Source organism: Hyla sarda, chromosome 3 (genome assembly GCF_029499605.1).
Source record: "Hyla sarda isolate aHylSar1 chromosome 3, aHylSar1.hap1, whole genome shotgun sequence".
Lineage (NCBI taxonomy): Eukaryota > Metazoa > Chordata > Amphibia > Anura > Hylidae > Hyla > Hyla sarda.
In genome coordinates this window covers 27,968,824-27,984,028 of record NC_079191.1, presented here as the reverse complement: position 1 = coordinate 27,984,028, position 15,205 = coordinate 27,968,824, and the positions used below count along the sequence as shown (strand labels likewise).

The following is a 15,205-nucleotide window of genomic DNA, read 5'->3' as shown; positions in this document are numbered from 1 at the left end:
AAGATAAAGAATGAAAACAAAGAGATGAGTACATTTTTTGAAAGTTCTGTTCTGCCGATTCATCTAACTCTGTTAGGCTAGGTTTCCACACAGTTTTTTTCTGGCAGTTTTTGGATATCTGCCACTGCAGTTCTTGAGCCAAAAGTCAGAAGTGGATCCATAAGAAAGAAGTAGAAGTCCTTCCTCTATATTTCCTATTAATTCTGGATGAACTTCTGGATTTGGCTTAAAAACTGCAGTGGCAGTTTTCCAAAAATTGCCAGAAAAAAACCTGTTTGGAAACCTAGCCTTATAGCGACATGTATAGCTATGGGTCAGATGGTCGGATGGTGCCCGATGACAAACTAATAGGTTGATTAAAAACAACCTGAAATAGCAGATTGTTTATGCTTTTTTATGCTTGTTTATGCTTTTTAAAACCAATGTTCAAAAATGATCAAATTTTTGAGGATTGCCAAAGTTTAAATTCACACATCAAGTATTGGGAAAAGCAATGACTTATTTTAAGTGGTCTAAAATGACCCCTGTTTGTGAGTAGCAACAGGTTTTGTACCTAAGAGAGAAGAACCAAAAAAAAAAAATTGTTTCCATTTTGGGGTGTGCCAACAGGATAGACATCCTAGAACGTGCACAGAAGTGTCACAGAATCCTCTATGCGGCTTTTCACAATTAATGTAAAACAAAAAATAACCTGTCACCCTTAACTTCCAATTAAACAAATTTTGCACCAATAGAACAGATGCAGGACACTTTCTACTGCTTAACTATAATTATTATATATGTGTGGTCCTCCTACTATCAGTGTTGTTCACTGCTCACTGTCCCTCAAAGAGATCTGCACCTAACACTTGCTATTTCTAACATGCCTGCTGAAGTTATGTGCATAGGCTTTTTACAGTTCAATATATATTTAATTTTAACATTAAAATAGACAGATTTTGAATTGCATATCTGTAACACAAAAAAAAAATACAAATAGAAAAAGAATGTCAAAACTCCAACTCTTTTAACATTTTTCATTTAGTACAGTGCCTTTCAAAAGATTCACCCCCCCCCCCCCTTGACTTTTTTCATATTTTGGTGCCTTACAGCCTGGAATTAACATGAATTGTTTGAGAATTTTGATCATTTAATTTACAGAACATATTTACAGCTTTGAAGATGTTTTTTTTTAAATGTATTTATTGTGAAGCAAACAACAAATAGGACAAAATAACAGAAAAAGTAAATATGCATAACTATTCACCTTCCTAAAGTCAATACTTTTGTAGAGCCACCTTTTGCAGCAATCACAGCTCCAAGTGGCTTTGGATAAGTCTCTATGAGCTTGCCACATCTTACCACTGGGATTTTTGTCCATTCCTCCTGGCAAAACTCCTCAAGCTCCTTCAAGTTGGATGGTTTGCGCTTGTGAACAGCAATCTTTAAGTCTGACCACAGATTTTCAATTGGATTGCGATCTGGGCTTTGACTAGGCCATTTTAACAAATTTACCTGTTTCCCCTTAAACCACTCAAGTGTTGCTTTAGCAGTGTGTTTTGGGTCATTGCTCTGCTCGAAGGTGAACCTCCGACCTAGCCTCAAATCATGCAGTGTCACAGGTTTTGCTCAAGAATATCCCTGTATTTAGCACCATCCATCTTTCCCTCAACTCTGACCAGTTTCCCAGTCCCGGCTGCTGAAAAACATCCCCAAAGTATAGTAACATATTAACATAGTTCATAAGGTTGAAAAAAGACCAGAGTCCATCAAGTTCAACCTATAACCCTAATGAGTCCCTACTGAGTTGATCCAGAAGAAGGCAAAAAACCCTCATACTAGAGGTAAAAATTCCTTCCTGACTCCAAATATGACATCAGAATAGATCCCTGGATCAGCCTTCTATCCCTATAGATCTAGTATACATAACCAGCAATGTTGTTCTTCTTCTAAAATGCATCCAGACCCCTTTTAAATAATTTTACCAAGTTAGGCTGGTTCACGTTACGTTTTCAGCAATATGGGACCGTATACGGCTGGAGGGAGCGAAAACCGGGAGCTCCCGTATCTCAGCCATATGCGGCCCCTTATGTAATTCATTTCAATGAGCCGACCGGAGTGAAACGCTGACTCCGCTTGGCTCATTTTTACCCCGTCTGCAGTTTTTCCCACCAGACCTAAAATCGTAGTGTACTACGGTTTTATGTCCGGTGGGAAAACCACATACGGGAGAAAAATGTATTGGATACGATTTGTCACTGGATATGCCCATATGTACATTTCTATATAATTTTCAAGCAAAGAAACGTATAAACTCGACTTGATGCATAAATCGTAGTGTGAATACGGCCTTAACCATGACTACCTCCTCAGGCAGATAATTCCACAGTCTTACTGCTCTTACAGTAAAGAACCCCTGTCTGTGCTGGTGTAGAAACCTTCTTTCCTCTAAAAGTAGACGATGCCCCCTTGTTATAGATACAGTCCTGGGTATAAATAGATCATGGGAGAGATCTCTGTACAGTCCCCTGATATATTTATACGTAAAGGTTAGCTGGTAACAGTTAATCTAATTTGTGGGAGGGGTCTGGGCGTTACATAAGCAGGGACCCCGAGGCTTGGGTCTCTGCTACAGCACCGCAGTGTTTCCGGTTCCGGTTCCTGGCCCAATTCCAGTTCACATTCCTATCTTCAGGAAATCAGGTAAGGGCTCCGTCCTTCCAAGCCTCCTATCGATTACTATTGTTTTTGAACTTACGTGTTCGGGGCTCGGTAGCCCACGTTGCTGCTCGTTACACGGCCATACTTTACCCCGAGCATGAGCACACGGGACGCTATATGGCTGACGGCGGCCGCACACATACATACACGACGCCGGGCGTCTCACCTGTAGCAAGCCGGGGGGTAGGATGGGGACGTGGCACCGGGGTGTCATGACCTCGCTATGCCACTTCCGGGATGCACTGTACAGTTGCGGTTTTGGAGGGGGAGGGGAGGGGATTTTCTTTTCGGCATGGGCGCTCGGTGTACCGGGCACGGGGGGGCCGGCGTCGTGCACGTGGTGTGGTTACATCGCGTGCGCGGCGCTGGGCCTCGCATGTCGGGGACATCGCTCTGTCCGGGTCTTGATGTTTCCTCCCTCATTCGCGGCCGTGCTCGCCGCTGTTCACACGGCCACCTTCCAGTCCCTGGTACACGAGCATTTGTCGCGCTGGCCGTACGGGAAAGAAAAAAAAAAGGGGGGCGGCCATGTTTGCGTCCGTGCGCATGGTGATGTCTACATCACGTGCACGGAGCAGTGCGGGACACACATGGTGGCCTCAGGGACGCGTCAAGTGTGCTTTATCCTCAGCTCAAGCCAGTTTTATCAGTTATTACATAACAATACATACAGTTTGTCTTGGGTAGCATCCTTGTGCTTTGGCCATATCTTTGGTGAGAAAGCGTAAAACACACATTAATTTAATTACAAGCACGGAAGAATCTCATGGCTGCTGTATCCCAGGGTTAGGGGGCGGAGCAGAGGAGACACTGGGGGGGGGCAGTCACATAGAGGGGGGGGGGTCAGATTCACACTGGCTTTGGGCTCCACGCACATGGACAATGTAATATCACCGGGTCCTGCTCGGGTTCTGGCAGGAACATGGAGGGGGTGGGGGAATCGGCACTGGCATGGATCAAGATGAATGGGGTCACTTTTACACAGCATTGTCATAACAGCAGCATACGTCTTTGATTTTGCCGTGGTATTATACACTCAGCTTATCTTTATTTCAGATTTTCCCGATCGGTATCTTGTGTCACGAGGGACTCAATTCTCACTTTTCAGCTACATTTTAGGGTTGCTTGAGTATGTATTCATGGTTAACTTAGGAGCTTATCACCCGAGGTTTCATGGTGGATAGGTCATTATAGGTTCTCATATTTCTGTCACTTATAGGTCTCGTTTTCCTGTCTCCGCTCTCTACCCAAGAGGTCCTTTTTGGCTTCGGGGTTGCAAGGTAGCATTTTGGTTATTAACTTGTTTTACTTGACGGGGTTGGTACAACAGTTCTTTTTGAGCATTATTTTTTCCTTCCTTAGTGTGTCAAGTGTGAATCGTAAGTAACATGGCTGACAGGCCTGTAATTAGTCAATAGTCTTATGCACTCTTTCTTACGTCTTTTTGAGGCGGATTGCCGGGCCAATCCTCGAGTCCTCTTTTCTATTATCTTTCGGGTGCGGTCAAGTAGGAGGGGTAGGCTCACTACACCAGTAGAGGTGGATTGCCCTCGTCAATCCTCGCGCCTTGTATTCTGGTTTATGCATATGTATATTTATAGCTCACCTGTCTTGTCTGTATGCACTTCTAGAGGCAGATTGAATTTCAATCCACGCACCTCACGTCTGTCTTCTGTCGTGTCGCAGCGGGATCCTAGGGTACAAGGTTAATTCCTGATAGCACTTCATTGGTTTCTAGGGGATGTCTCACGTCTCTGAGAGCATGGAAGGGGCAGCGGCTCCCTCTTCACCCGCTAGATCATCAGCCGCGGGAAGTACGATGTCGCTCAGAGCTTGGACCATCCCAAAAATCACGGCTGAACTCCGTCGTTGGGGGATCCCTTTCCCTGCCTCGGCGAGGAAAGCCGAACTGTTTAAGATTTTGCATTCCCAGGGGACCCCGGATCCACAAGGGCACTCGAGCCGTGACTCCCCATCCCTAGTTCAGATTCACACAATCTTAAACACTCTATCCACCTCCATGCAGGAGATGCAAGATAGAATGGTTGCACTGGAGGCTCGCGGTTCTGTCTCCGCACCGGCAATTCCGTCGGCATCCTCTGCACTTGCCACACCAGTGGCATCGGTTACGGCGACTGGTGCCGCAGGCTCCATCCCTAATCCTACACCAGCTACTTCTGCCACGCCGGTAATTTCTACGACCGCCCCAGCCTCATCTGGCTCAGGGAACGTTGCAGCCTTTACCGAACAAACCTCAGGGTCAGCCTCCTCAGGTACGTCATCACCATCTGTCAGTCTCATTCCAGCGCATTTTATACCCGAAGCCATCAGGAGAGACATCCTTGAGGGGAAAGATGTCAACTTGGCTTCTCTCCTGGTGGCTTCGCAAGATGTTCTGGACAACAGGACTTTTGCATGTGGCGAGGTTTCAGTCACTGTTAGAGCTAGAGACCCTAGGCTTAGCAGGAAACTCAATATCCCGGAGTTCGTTCTGGCATTTGGACTCTTTAGGGATGTGATTTGCGCAGTCAGCCCCAACAGGCGCATAGAACTGGACCAGTATCTTCACAAACTGGTAGACCTGGGATACAAGTACGGAGGTTTTTCATTCTACGATTACCATCGTTCCTTTTCCGCAAAGGCTGCCGCCACTTTGTTCCAGTTCCAGCAGGCTACTAATTGGGCTGTCCTTGACACAGAGTTATTCTGTCGGCATTTCGCTGGGCTTAGGGCACCACTTTGCGCTGTCTGCCAGTCATCTACCCACGCCACCAACTGGTGCCCTAACACTCAAGCCACTACTTCTGCGGCCGAGGGCAGCTCGGTTACCAAGCCTCAACCAGGTCCGGCTGTAGACAAGCTTGGCAGACCTGTGCATTTTATGGGAAACGCTCAAATTTGCAACAACTTTAATTATTCATCTTGCAGATTCAGCCAATGCCGCTTGCTGCATGTGTGCAGTTTGTGCCACAGAGCACACCCCAAGACTCAGTGCCCTAAAAAAGCTGGGTCAGAGGCATGACTAGGCGGGGTCAACACCCAGGTTCTTAGGGCTTATCTACAGGGCCATCCTGATCCGGTTTTGGTAGAATTTCTCTACAGGGGTTTCAATGAGGGTTTTCAAACCGGGCTAGTCAGTCTTCCGGAAGGAACATTTGAGTGTCAGAATCTACAATCAGCAGCCAGGAACCCGGAAGTAGTGGAAGAGCTTTTAAGGAACGAAATTGCTAAAGGTTTCATAATTGGTACCTGGCTGTCAAAGGCGGATATTTCCGATGCCTTCAAGTTATTGCCGATTCACCCTGAGTTATGGCAGTGGCACGGTATCAAATGGGGGGGCTGTATTATTTCGCCACTCGCCTTACCTTTGGTGCCAAGAGCAGCCCCCGGCTGTTTGATACCTTTGCCTCGGCTTTGGAATGGGCTTTGATAAACCATTGGTCCTGTGCCAACGTTCTACATTACTTGGATGATTTTCTACTGTTAGAAAGTCCGGGAGGGGTACCTAAAGATTTACAGACCTTGTTGTCAGTCTTTTCCTGCCTCAACATCCCAGTAGCAGAGAGGAAACTAGAGGGCCCCGCTACTTCTCTCACGTTTTTGGGAGTAACTCTAGACTCGGTGGACATGGTGGCCAGGTTACCCAGTGAGAAATTGGGGCGCATCCGGGAGGTGATACACGGCATAACTCGCTCCCCGGCAACAGACAGACATCAGCTCCTGAGCCTCCTGGGCATGCTGAACTTTGTCATGAGGATTGTTCCTCAGGGCAGGTCCTTTGTTTCCAGGTTGCTTGCCCTGCTGCCTTCAGCTCCCGAGATGGATTCTTTAGTAATCCTGGACCAAGCAGCCAGAGCCGACTTAATCATGTGGGATCAGTTCTTGGCAGGATGGAATGGGGTGTCAATGTTCATCCCATTAGCTGACAGATGTTCGCCCGTGGTCATCACTGACGCCGCCGCATCAGTGGGTTATGCAGCCATTTGTGGCACGCATTGGCTGGCCGAACAGTGGTCCCCTGATTTTCTCGCCCTTCCTGACTTCACCACCACGTCAGCCCTTTTTGAAATAGTTCCAATTGTGGCAGCTGCCTTAACATGGGGTCATCTATGGCAGGGTAAGTCAGTAGTGTTTCAAATGGATAACATCGCCACTCGGGACATTATTTGCAAAGGAAGATCCAGGTCTCTCACTATCATGTCCTTTTTGCGTAGACTGGTGCACACAGACCTCATGAGGGATTTCTACATAGAATGTGTCTACATCGAAGGAAGTTGGAACACAGCTGCTGACGCTCTCTCCCGCTTTAATTTCCAGGTGTTCCATCACATCATGCCAGAAGCAGACAGAGCGGCCACATCAGCACCCCCTCTCAGCTCATTGATGTTGGACTAAATGGTCACTGGTTAGGGGCCTTAAATTTAATTAATCAGTCCTTAGCCCCCAACACGGCAAGATCATACAAGGTCGCATGGAATGCCTTTCAAAAATTCTTACTCAAATATCCTACCACCTCCCCTTTTGATATTCAATACTTATTAGCGTTTGTATCATTTTGCCACTCCTCCCTCAAATTATCTCATAGCTCCATCAGACTATACCTAGCCGGAATACAACACCGTCGTTCTCTCAGTTTCCCTGGTCTTCCATCCATCCTTGGCTCACACCCGATTAAAGCCCCATTGAAGGGTATTGAGAAAGCGCAGGGACCGAAGCCACCTTCCAGGGTCCCGGTATCCGCTGCCAAATTCCAGGTTTTCAGTTCTATCCTGGATGGTGCTCCTTTCGGTCACTCCGCTAGCTTGGTCATCAAGGCGGCTATTTATTTGGCCTTCTATGGATTCCTTAGACCAGGCGAATTCACCAAAACATCATACAACTCCAATGCACTCCAAGTTCAACACTTATCACCTGCCGGGTCAGGCTTCAAGCTGGCACTAGGTCCCACAAAAACGCAACAATTAAAACAGGTTGAAATCAGCTACTATCCCACTCACAACCAGTGGTGTCCAGTTAATGTTCTCCAGCAACTGTTAAAACTACTAGCCAATAAATCTCCGGATTGTCCTTTGCTCCCCTTCCCAGTCTCCCCATTAACTACTAAGGACTTCGTGAGGCATATACGCATTTTAGCTCGCCACACAGGTATGGATCCAGCCACTGTGTCTGGTCATTCTTTCCAGATCGGGGCAGCATCTTCAGCCTCAAAGCACGCCATACCTTCACACATCATTAAGAAGCTAGGTCGGTGGAGCTCACCCTGCTTCCAGAGGTACATTCCTGATCCACAAGTAGAGATGGCTAGAGCCTTTAGCCAATTGGCCAATGTTTGAAGAATTGCTTAAATAAATTTATTTTTCTCTACTATCTGGTTTTTGCCCTCTTCTTTCAGGCTACCTTTACGGCCTCCCGGGCACTCCTCAGGCCTAGTTAGTTGTTAATTACTGTTACTCTTGTAGGTTGGGATATTCTTTATTCAGTAGGATATGGTATTCTCATCTCACATCCACACATGTTAACTAGTGTTGAGCGGCATAGGCCATATTCGAATTCGCGAATATTCGCGAATATATGGACGAATATTCGTCATATATTCGCGAATATTCGCATATTCGTTATATTCTCGTTTTATTTTCGCATATATGAACATTCGCGTATGCGAAAATTAACATGCGAAAATTAGCATATACCAAATTAGCATACGCGGAAATTTGCATATGCGAAAATTAGCATATGCTAATGTTCGCATATGCGTATTTTTGCACGCCAGTCTCACACAGTAGTATTACAGCCTTCTTTACACCACACAAGCTGGAAGCAGAGAGGGGTGATCACTGTGATGTGTACTGTGAAGAAAAAAAAATAATAATAAAATAAAAAACGAATATTCGTAATTACGAATATATAGCGCTATATTCGCGAAATTCGCGAATTCGCGAATATGCGATATTCGCGAATAATATTCGAATTGCGAATATTCGCGAGCAACACAAATGTTAACCTGACCACAAGTAAAGGTTAGCTGGTAACAGTTAACCTAATTTGTGGGAGGGGTCTGGGCGTTACATAAGCAGGGACCCCGAGGCTTGGGTCTCTGCTACAGCACCGCAGTGTTTCCCCACCCTCCCAACCCCTTTTTTCTTAAGTTTCATTTTAACTACCATCCTCTGGGTAGCCCTCTTCTTTCAGGCTACTGTCACGATGCCGGCTGGCAGGTAGTGGATCCTCTGTGCCAGAGAGGGATTGGCGTGGACCGTGCTAGTGGATCGGTTCTAAGTCACTACTGGTTTTCACCAGAGCCCGCCGCAAAGCGGGATGGTCTTGCTGCGGCGGTAGTGACCAGGTCGTATCCACTAGCAACGGCTCAACCTCTCTGGCTGCTGAAGATAGGCGCGGTACAAGGGAGTAGACAGAAGCAAGGTCGGACGTAGCAGAAGGTCGGGGCAGGCAGCAAGGATCGTAGTCAGGGGCAACGGCAGGAGGTCTGGAACACAGGCTAGGAACACACAAGGAAACGCTTTCACTGGCACGATGGCAACAAGATCCGGCAAGGAAGTGCAGGGGAAGAGAGGTGATATAGGGAAGTGCACAGGTGATAACACTAATTGGAACCACTGCGCCAATCAGCGGCGCAGTGGCCCTTTAAATCGCAAAGACCCGGCGCGCGCGCGCCCTAGGGAGCGGGGCCGCGCGCGCCGGGACAGGACTGACGGAGAGCGAGTAAGGTACGGGAGCCGGGGTGCGCATCGCGAGCGGGCGCTACCCGCATCGCGAATCGCATCCCGGCTGGAGGCGGTATCGCAGCGCCCCGGGTCAGTGGATCTGACCGGAGCGCTGCAGTGAGGAGAGTGTAGCGAGCGCTCCGGGGAGGAGCGGGGACCCGGAGCGCTCGGCGTAACAGTACCCCCCCCCTTGGGTCTCCCCCTCTTCTTAGAGCCTGAGAACCTGAGGAGCAGACTTTTGTCTAGGATATTGTCCTCAGGTTCCCAGGATCTCTCTTCTGGACCACAACCCTCCCAATCCACTAAAAAAAAGGTTTTCCCTCTGACCTTTTTGGATGCCAAAATCTCTTTGACGGAGAAGATGTCCGAGGAGCCGGAAACAGGAGTGGGAGGAACAGATTTGGGAGAGAAACGATTAATGATAAGTGGTTTAAGAAGAGAAACGTGAAAGGAATTAGGAATACGAAGAGAAGGAGGAAGAAGAAGTTTGTAAGAGACAGGATTAATCTGGCACAAAATTTTGAAAGGACCAAGATAGCGTGGTCCCAACTTATAGCTAGGGACACGGAAGCGGACATATTTAGCGGAGAGCCATACCTTGTCTCCAGGGGAAAAAATGGGAGGGGCTCTTCTTTTCTTATCCGCGAACTTCTTCATGCGTGATGAAGCCTGTAAGAGAGAATTTTGGGTCTCTCTCCATATGATGGAAAGATCACGAGAAATTTCATCCACAGCGGGCAGACCAGAGGGCAAGGAGGTAGGGAGGGGGGGAAGAGGGTGACGGCCGTACACCACGAAAAATGGGGATTTGGAGGAAGATTCAGAGACTCTGAAATTATACGAGAATTCGGCCCAAGGTAGAAGATCTGCCCAGTCATCCTGGCGGGAGGAAACAAAATGTCGTAAATAATCACCCAAGACCTGGTTAATTCTTTCTACTTGTCCATTGGATTGAGGATGATATGCAGAAGAAAAATTTAATTTAATCTTGAGTTGTTTACAGAGAGCCCTCCAGAATTTAGACACGAATTGGACGCCTCTATCCGAGACGATCTGCGTAGGCAACCCGTGAAGACGAAAAATGTGTACAAAAAATTGTTTAGCCAACTGAGGCGCTGAAGGAAGACCAGGAAGAGGGATGAAATGTGCCATTTTGGAGAATCGATCAACGACCACCCAAATAACAGTGTTGCCACGGGATGGGGGTAAGTCAGTAATAAAATCCATACCAATCAGAGACCAAGGCTGTTCGGGGACAGGCAGAGGATGAAGAAAACCAGCGGGCTTCTGGCGAGGAGTCTTATCCCGGGCACAGATAGTGCAGGCTCGCACAAAGTCCACCACATCTGTCTCTAGAGTCGGCCACCAATAGAAGCGAGAGATGAGTTGCACAGATTTCTTGATGCCCGCATGACCTGCGAGATGGGAGGAGTGACCCCATTTGAGGATTCCGAGGCGTTGGCGTGGAGAAACAAAGGTCTTTCCTGGAGGAGTTTGCCTGATGGAGGCTGGAGAAGTGGAAATCAGGCAGTCAGGAGGAATGATGTGTTGAGGAGAGAGTTCAACTTCAGAAGCATCTGAGGAACGAGAGAGAGCATCGGCCCTAATGTTCTTATCGGCAGGCCGAAAGTGAATTTCAAAATTAAATCGGGCAAAGAACAGAGACCACCTGGCCTGGCGAGGATTCAGCCGTTGGGCAGACTGGAGGTAGGAGAGGTTCTTGTGATCGGTGTAAATAATAACTGGAAATCTTGATCCCTCCAGCAGATGCCTCCATTCCTCAAGTGCTAATTTAATGGCTAGAAGCTCTCGATCCCCGATGGAGTAGTTCCTCTCCGCCGGAGAGAAGGTCCTAGAAAAAAAACCACAAGTAACAGCATGCCCGGAAGAATTTTTTTGTAGAAGGACAGCTCCAGCTCCCACTGAGGAGGCATCAACCTCCAATAGGAAGGGTTTAGATGGGTCAGGTCTGGAGAGCACGGGAGCCGAAGAAAAGGCAGACTTGAGCCGTTTAAAGGCGTCTTCCGCTTGAGGAGGCCAAGACTTGGGATCGGCATTTTTTTTGGTTAAAGCCACGATAGGAGCCACAACGGTAGAAAAATGTGGAATAAATTGCCTGTAATAATTGGCGAACCCCAAAAAACGTTGGATGGCACGGAGTCCGGAGGGGCGTGGCCAATCTAAGACGGCAGAGAGTTTGTCTGGATCCATTTGTAGTCCCTGGCCAGAGACCAAGTATCCTAGGAAAGGAAGAGATTGGCATTCAAACAGACATTTCTCTATTTTGGCATAGAGTTGATTGTCACGAAGTCTCTGAAGAACCATACGGACATGCTGGCGGTGTTCTTCTAGATTGGCAGAAAAAATCAGGATATCGTCCAGATATACAACAACACAGGAGTATAGGAGATCACGAAAAATTTCATTAACAAAGTCTTGGAAGACGGCAGGGGCGTTGCACAGGCCAAAGGGCATGACCAGATACTCAAAGTGTCCATCTCTGGTGTTAAATGCCGTTTTCCAATCATCCCCCTCTCTGATGCGGATGAGATTATAAGCACCTCTTAAGTCCAGTTTGGTAAAGATGTGGGCACCTTGGAGGCGATCAAAGAGTTCAGAGATGAGGGGTAGGGGGTAGCGGTTCTTAACCGTGATTTTATTAAGACCGCGGTAGTCAATGCAAGAACGTAGAGAGCCATCTTTTTTGGACACAAAGAAAAATCCGGCTCCGGCAGGAGAGGAGGATTTACGGATAAAGCCCTTTTTTAAATTTTCCTGGACGTATTCAGACATGGCAAGAGTCTCTGGGACGGACAGAGGATAGATTCTGCCCCGGGGTGGAGTAGTGCCTGGGAGGAGGTCGATAGGACAATCATAAGGCCTGTGAGGAGGTAGAGTCTCAGCTTGTTTTTTGCAAAAAACATCCGCAAAGTCCATATAGGCCTTAGGGAGGCCGGTTACAGGGGGAACCACAGAGTCACGGCAAGGGTTACTGGAAACCGGTTTTAGGCAGTCCTTGGAACAAGAGGGCCCCCAACTCTTGATCTCCCCAGTGGACCAATCCAGGGTTGGGGAATGAAGTTGAAGCCAGGGAAGTCCAAGGAGAATTTCAGAAGTGCAATTGGGGAGGACCAAAAGTTCAATCCTCTCGTGATGAGATCCGATGCACATTAGAAGGGGCTCCGTGCGGAAACGTATGGTACAGTCCAATCTTTCATTGTTTACACAATTGATGTAGAGGGGTCTGGCGAGACTGGTCACTGGGATGTTGAACCTGTTGACGAGAGAGGCCAAAATAAAATTTCCTGCAGATCCGGAGTCCAAGAAGGCCATAGTAGAGAAGGAGAAGGCAGAGGCAGATATCCGCACAGGCACAGTAAGACGTGGAGAAGCAGAGTAGACATCAAGGACTGTCTCACCTTTGTGCAGAGTCAGCGTACGTCTTTCCAGGCGGGGAGGACGGATAGGACAATCCTTCAGGAAGTGTTCGGTACTAGCACAGTACAGGCAGAGATTCTCCATGCGGCGTCGTGTCCTCTCTTGAGGTGTCAGGCGAGACCGGTCGACCTGCATAGCCTCCACGGCGGGAGGCACAGGAACAGATTGCAGGGGACCAGAGGAGAGAGGAGCCGGGGAGAAAAAACGCCTCGTGCGAACAGAGTCCATATCCTGGCGGAGCTCCTGACGCCTTTCGGAAAAACGCATGTCAATGCGAGTGGCTAGGTGAATGAGTTCATGTAGATTAGCAGGGATTTCTCGTGCGGCCAGAACATCTTTAATGTTGCTGGATAGGCCTTTTTTAAAGGTCGCGCAGAGGGCCTCATTATTCCAGGATAATTCTGAAGCAAGAGTACGGAATTGTACGGCATACTCGCCAACGGAAGAATTACCCTGGACCAGGTTCAACAGGGTAGTCTCAGCAGAAGAGGCTCGGGCAGGTTCCTCAAAGACACTTCGAATTTCCGAGAAGAAGGAGTGTACAGAGGCAGTGACGGGGTCATTGCGGTCCCAGAGCGGTGTGGCCCAAGACAGGGCTTTTCCAGACAGAAGGCTGACTACGAAAGCCACCTTAGACCTTTCAGTGGGAAACTGGTCCGACATCATCTCCAAGTGCAATGAACATTGGGAAAGAAAGCCACGGCAAAACTTAGAGTCCCCATCAAATTTATCCGGCAAGGATAGTCGTAGTCCAGAAGCGGCCACTTGCTGCGGAGGAGGTGCAGGAGCTGGCGGAGGAGATGATTGCTGAAGCTGTGGTAGTAACTGCTGTAGCATAACGGTCAGTTGAGACAGCTGTTGGCCTTGTTGCGCTATCTGTTGTGACTGCTGGGCGACCACCGTGGTGAGGTCAGCGACAACTGGCAGAGGAACTTCAGCGGGATCCATGGCCGGATCTACTGTCACGATGCCGGCTGGCAGGTAGTGGATCCTCTGTGCCAGAGAGGGATTGGCGTGGACCGTGCTAGTGGATCGGTTCTAAGTCACTACTGGTTTTCACCAGAGCCCGCCGCAAAGCGGGATGGTCTTGCTGCGGCGGTAGTGACCAGGTCGTATCCACTAGCAACGGCTCAACCTCTCTGGCTGCTGAAGATAGGCGCGGTACAAGGGAGTAGACAGAAGCAAGGTCGGACGTAGCAGAAGGTCGGGGCAGGCAGCAAGGATCGTAGTCAGGGGCAACGGCAGGAGGTCTGGAACACAGGCTAGGAACACACAAGGAAACGCTTTCACTGGCACGATGGCAACAAGATCCGGCAAGGAAGTGCAGGGGAAGAGAGGTGATATAGGGAAGTGCACAGGTGATAACACTAATTGGAACCACTGCGCCAATCAGCGGCGCAGTGGCCCTTTAAATCGCAAAGACCCGGCGCGCGCGCGCCCTAGGGAGCGGGGCCGCGCGCGCCGGGACAGGACTGACGGAGAGCGAGTAAGGTACGGGAGCCGGGGTGCGCATCGCGAGCGGGCGCTACCCGCATCGCGAATCGCATCCCGGCTGGAGGCGGTATCGCAGCGCCCCGGGTGAGTGGATCTGACCGGAGCGCTGCAGTGAGGAGAGTGTAGCGAGCGCTCCGGGGAGGAGCGGGGACCCGGAGCGCTCGGCGTAACAGCTACCTTTACGGCCTCCCGGGCACACCTCAGGCCTAGTTAGTTGTTAATTACTGTTACTCTTGTAGGTTGGGATATTCTTTATTCAGTAGGATATGGTATTCTCATCTCACATCCACACATGTTAACCTGACCACAAATAGTTATTATGTCTCCCCTAAGCCTTCTTTTTTCTAAACTAAATAACCCTAATTCTGATAATCTTTCTGGGTACTGTAGTCCTCCCATTACCCGTATTACTCTGGTTACCCGTCTTTGACCCCTCTCCAGCTCCACTATATCTTTCTTGTACACTGGTGCCCAGTACTGTACACAGTATTCTATGTGTAGACTGACTAGTGATTTGTACCATGGTAGATTTATTTCCTTGTCATTGGCATCTATGCCCCAATTGATGCCCCCCCCCCCCCCATGATTTTATTTGCCTTGGCAGCAGCTGTCAGACACTGGTCACTACAGCTACATTTATTGTTAACTAAGACTCCCAAGTCCTTTCCCATGTCAGTCATCCCAAGTGTTCTCCCATTTAATACATAATCCCAGCCTGGATTATTCCTCCCCATAACCTTACATTTATCTGTCTTGAACCTCATCTGCCACTCCCCAGCCCAAACCTCCAACCTATCCAGATCCATTTGTAACAGTGCACTGTCCTCTATAGTGTTTACCGCTTTACAGAG

At 48.5% G+C, this 15,205-nt stretch overlaps 2 protein-coding genes across 7 annotated transcripts in view; one reads left to right on the top strand and one right to left on the bottom strand.

Annotated features, from left to right (window-relative positions):
- The window catches only part of LOC130361218 (cytochrome P450 2K1-like), a 221,263-nt gene that overhangs the window by 2,088 nt on the left and 203,970 nt on the right, over positions 1–15,205 (top strand). The window lies entirely within an intron of this gene.
- LOC130361225 (serine/threonine-protein kinase SBK1-like) overlaps positions 1–15,205 on the bottom strand; it is a 613,716-nt gene that overhangs the window by 479,509 nt on the left and 119,002 nt on the right. The window lies entirely within an intron of this gene.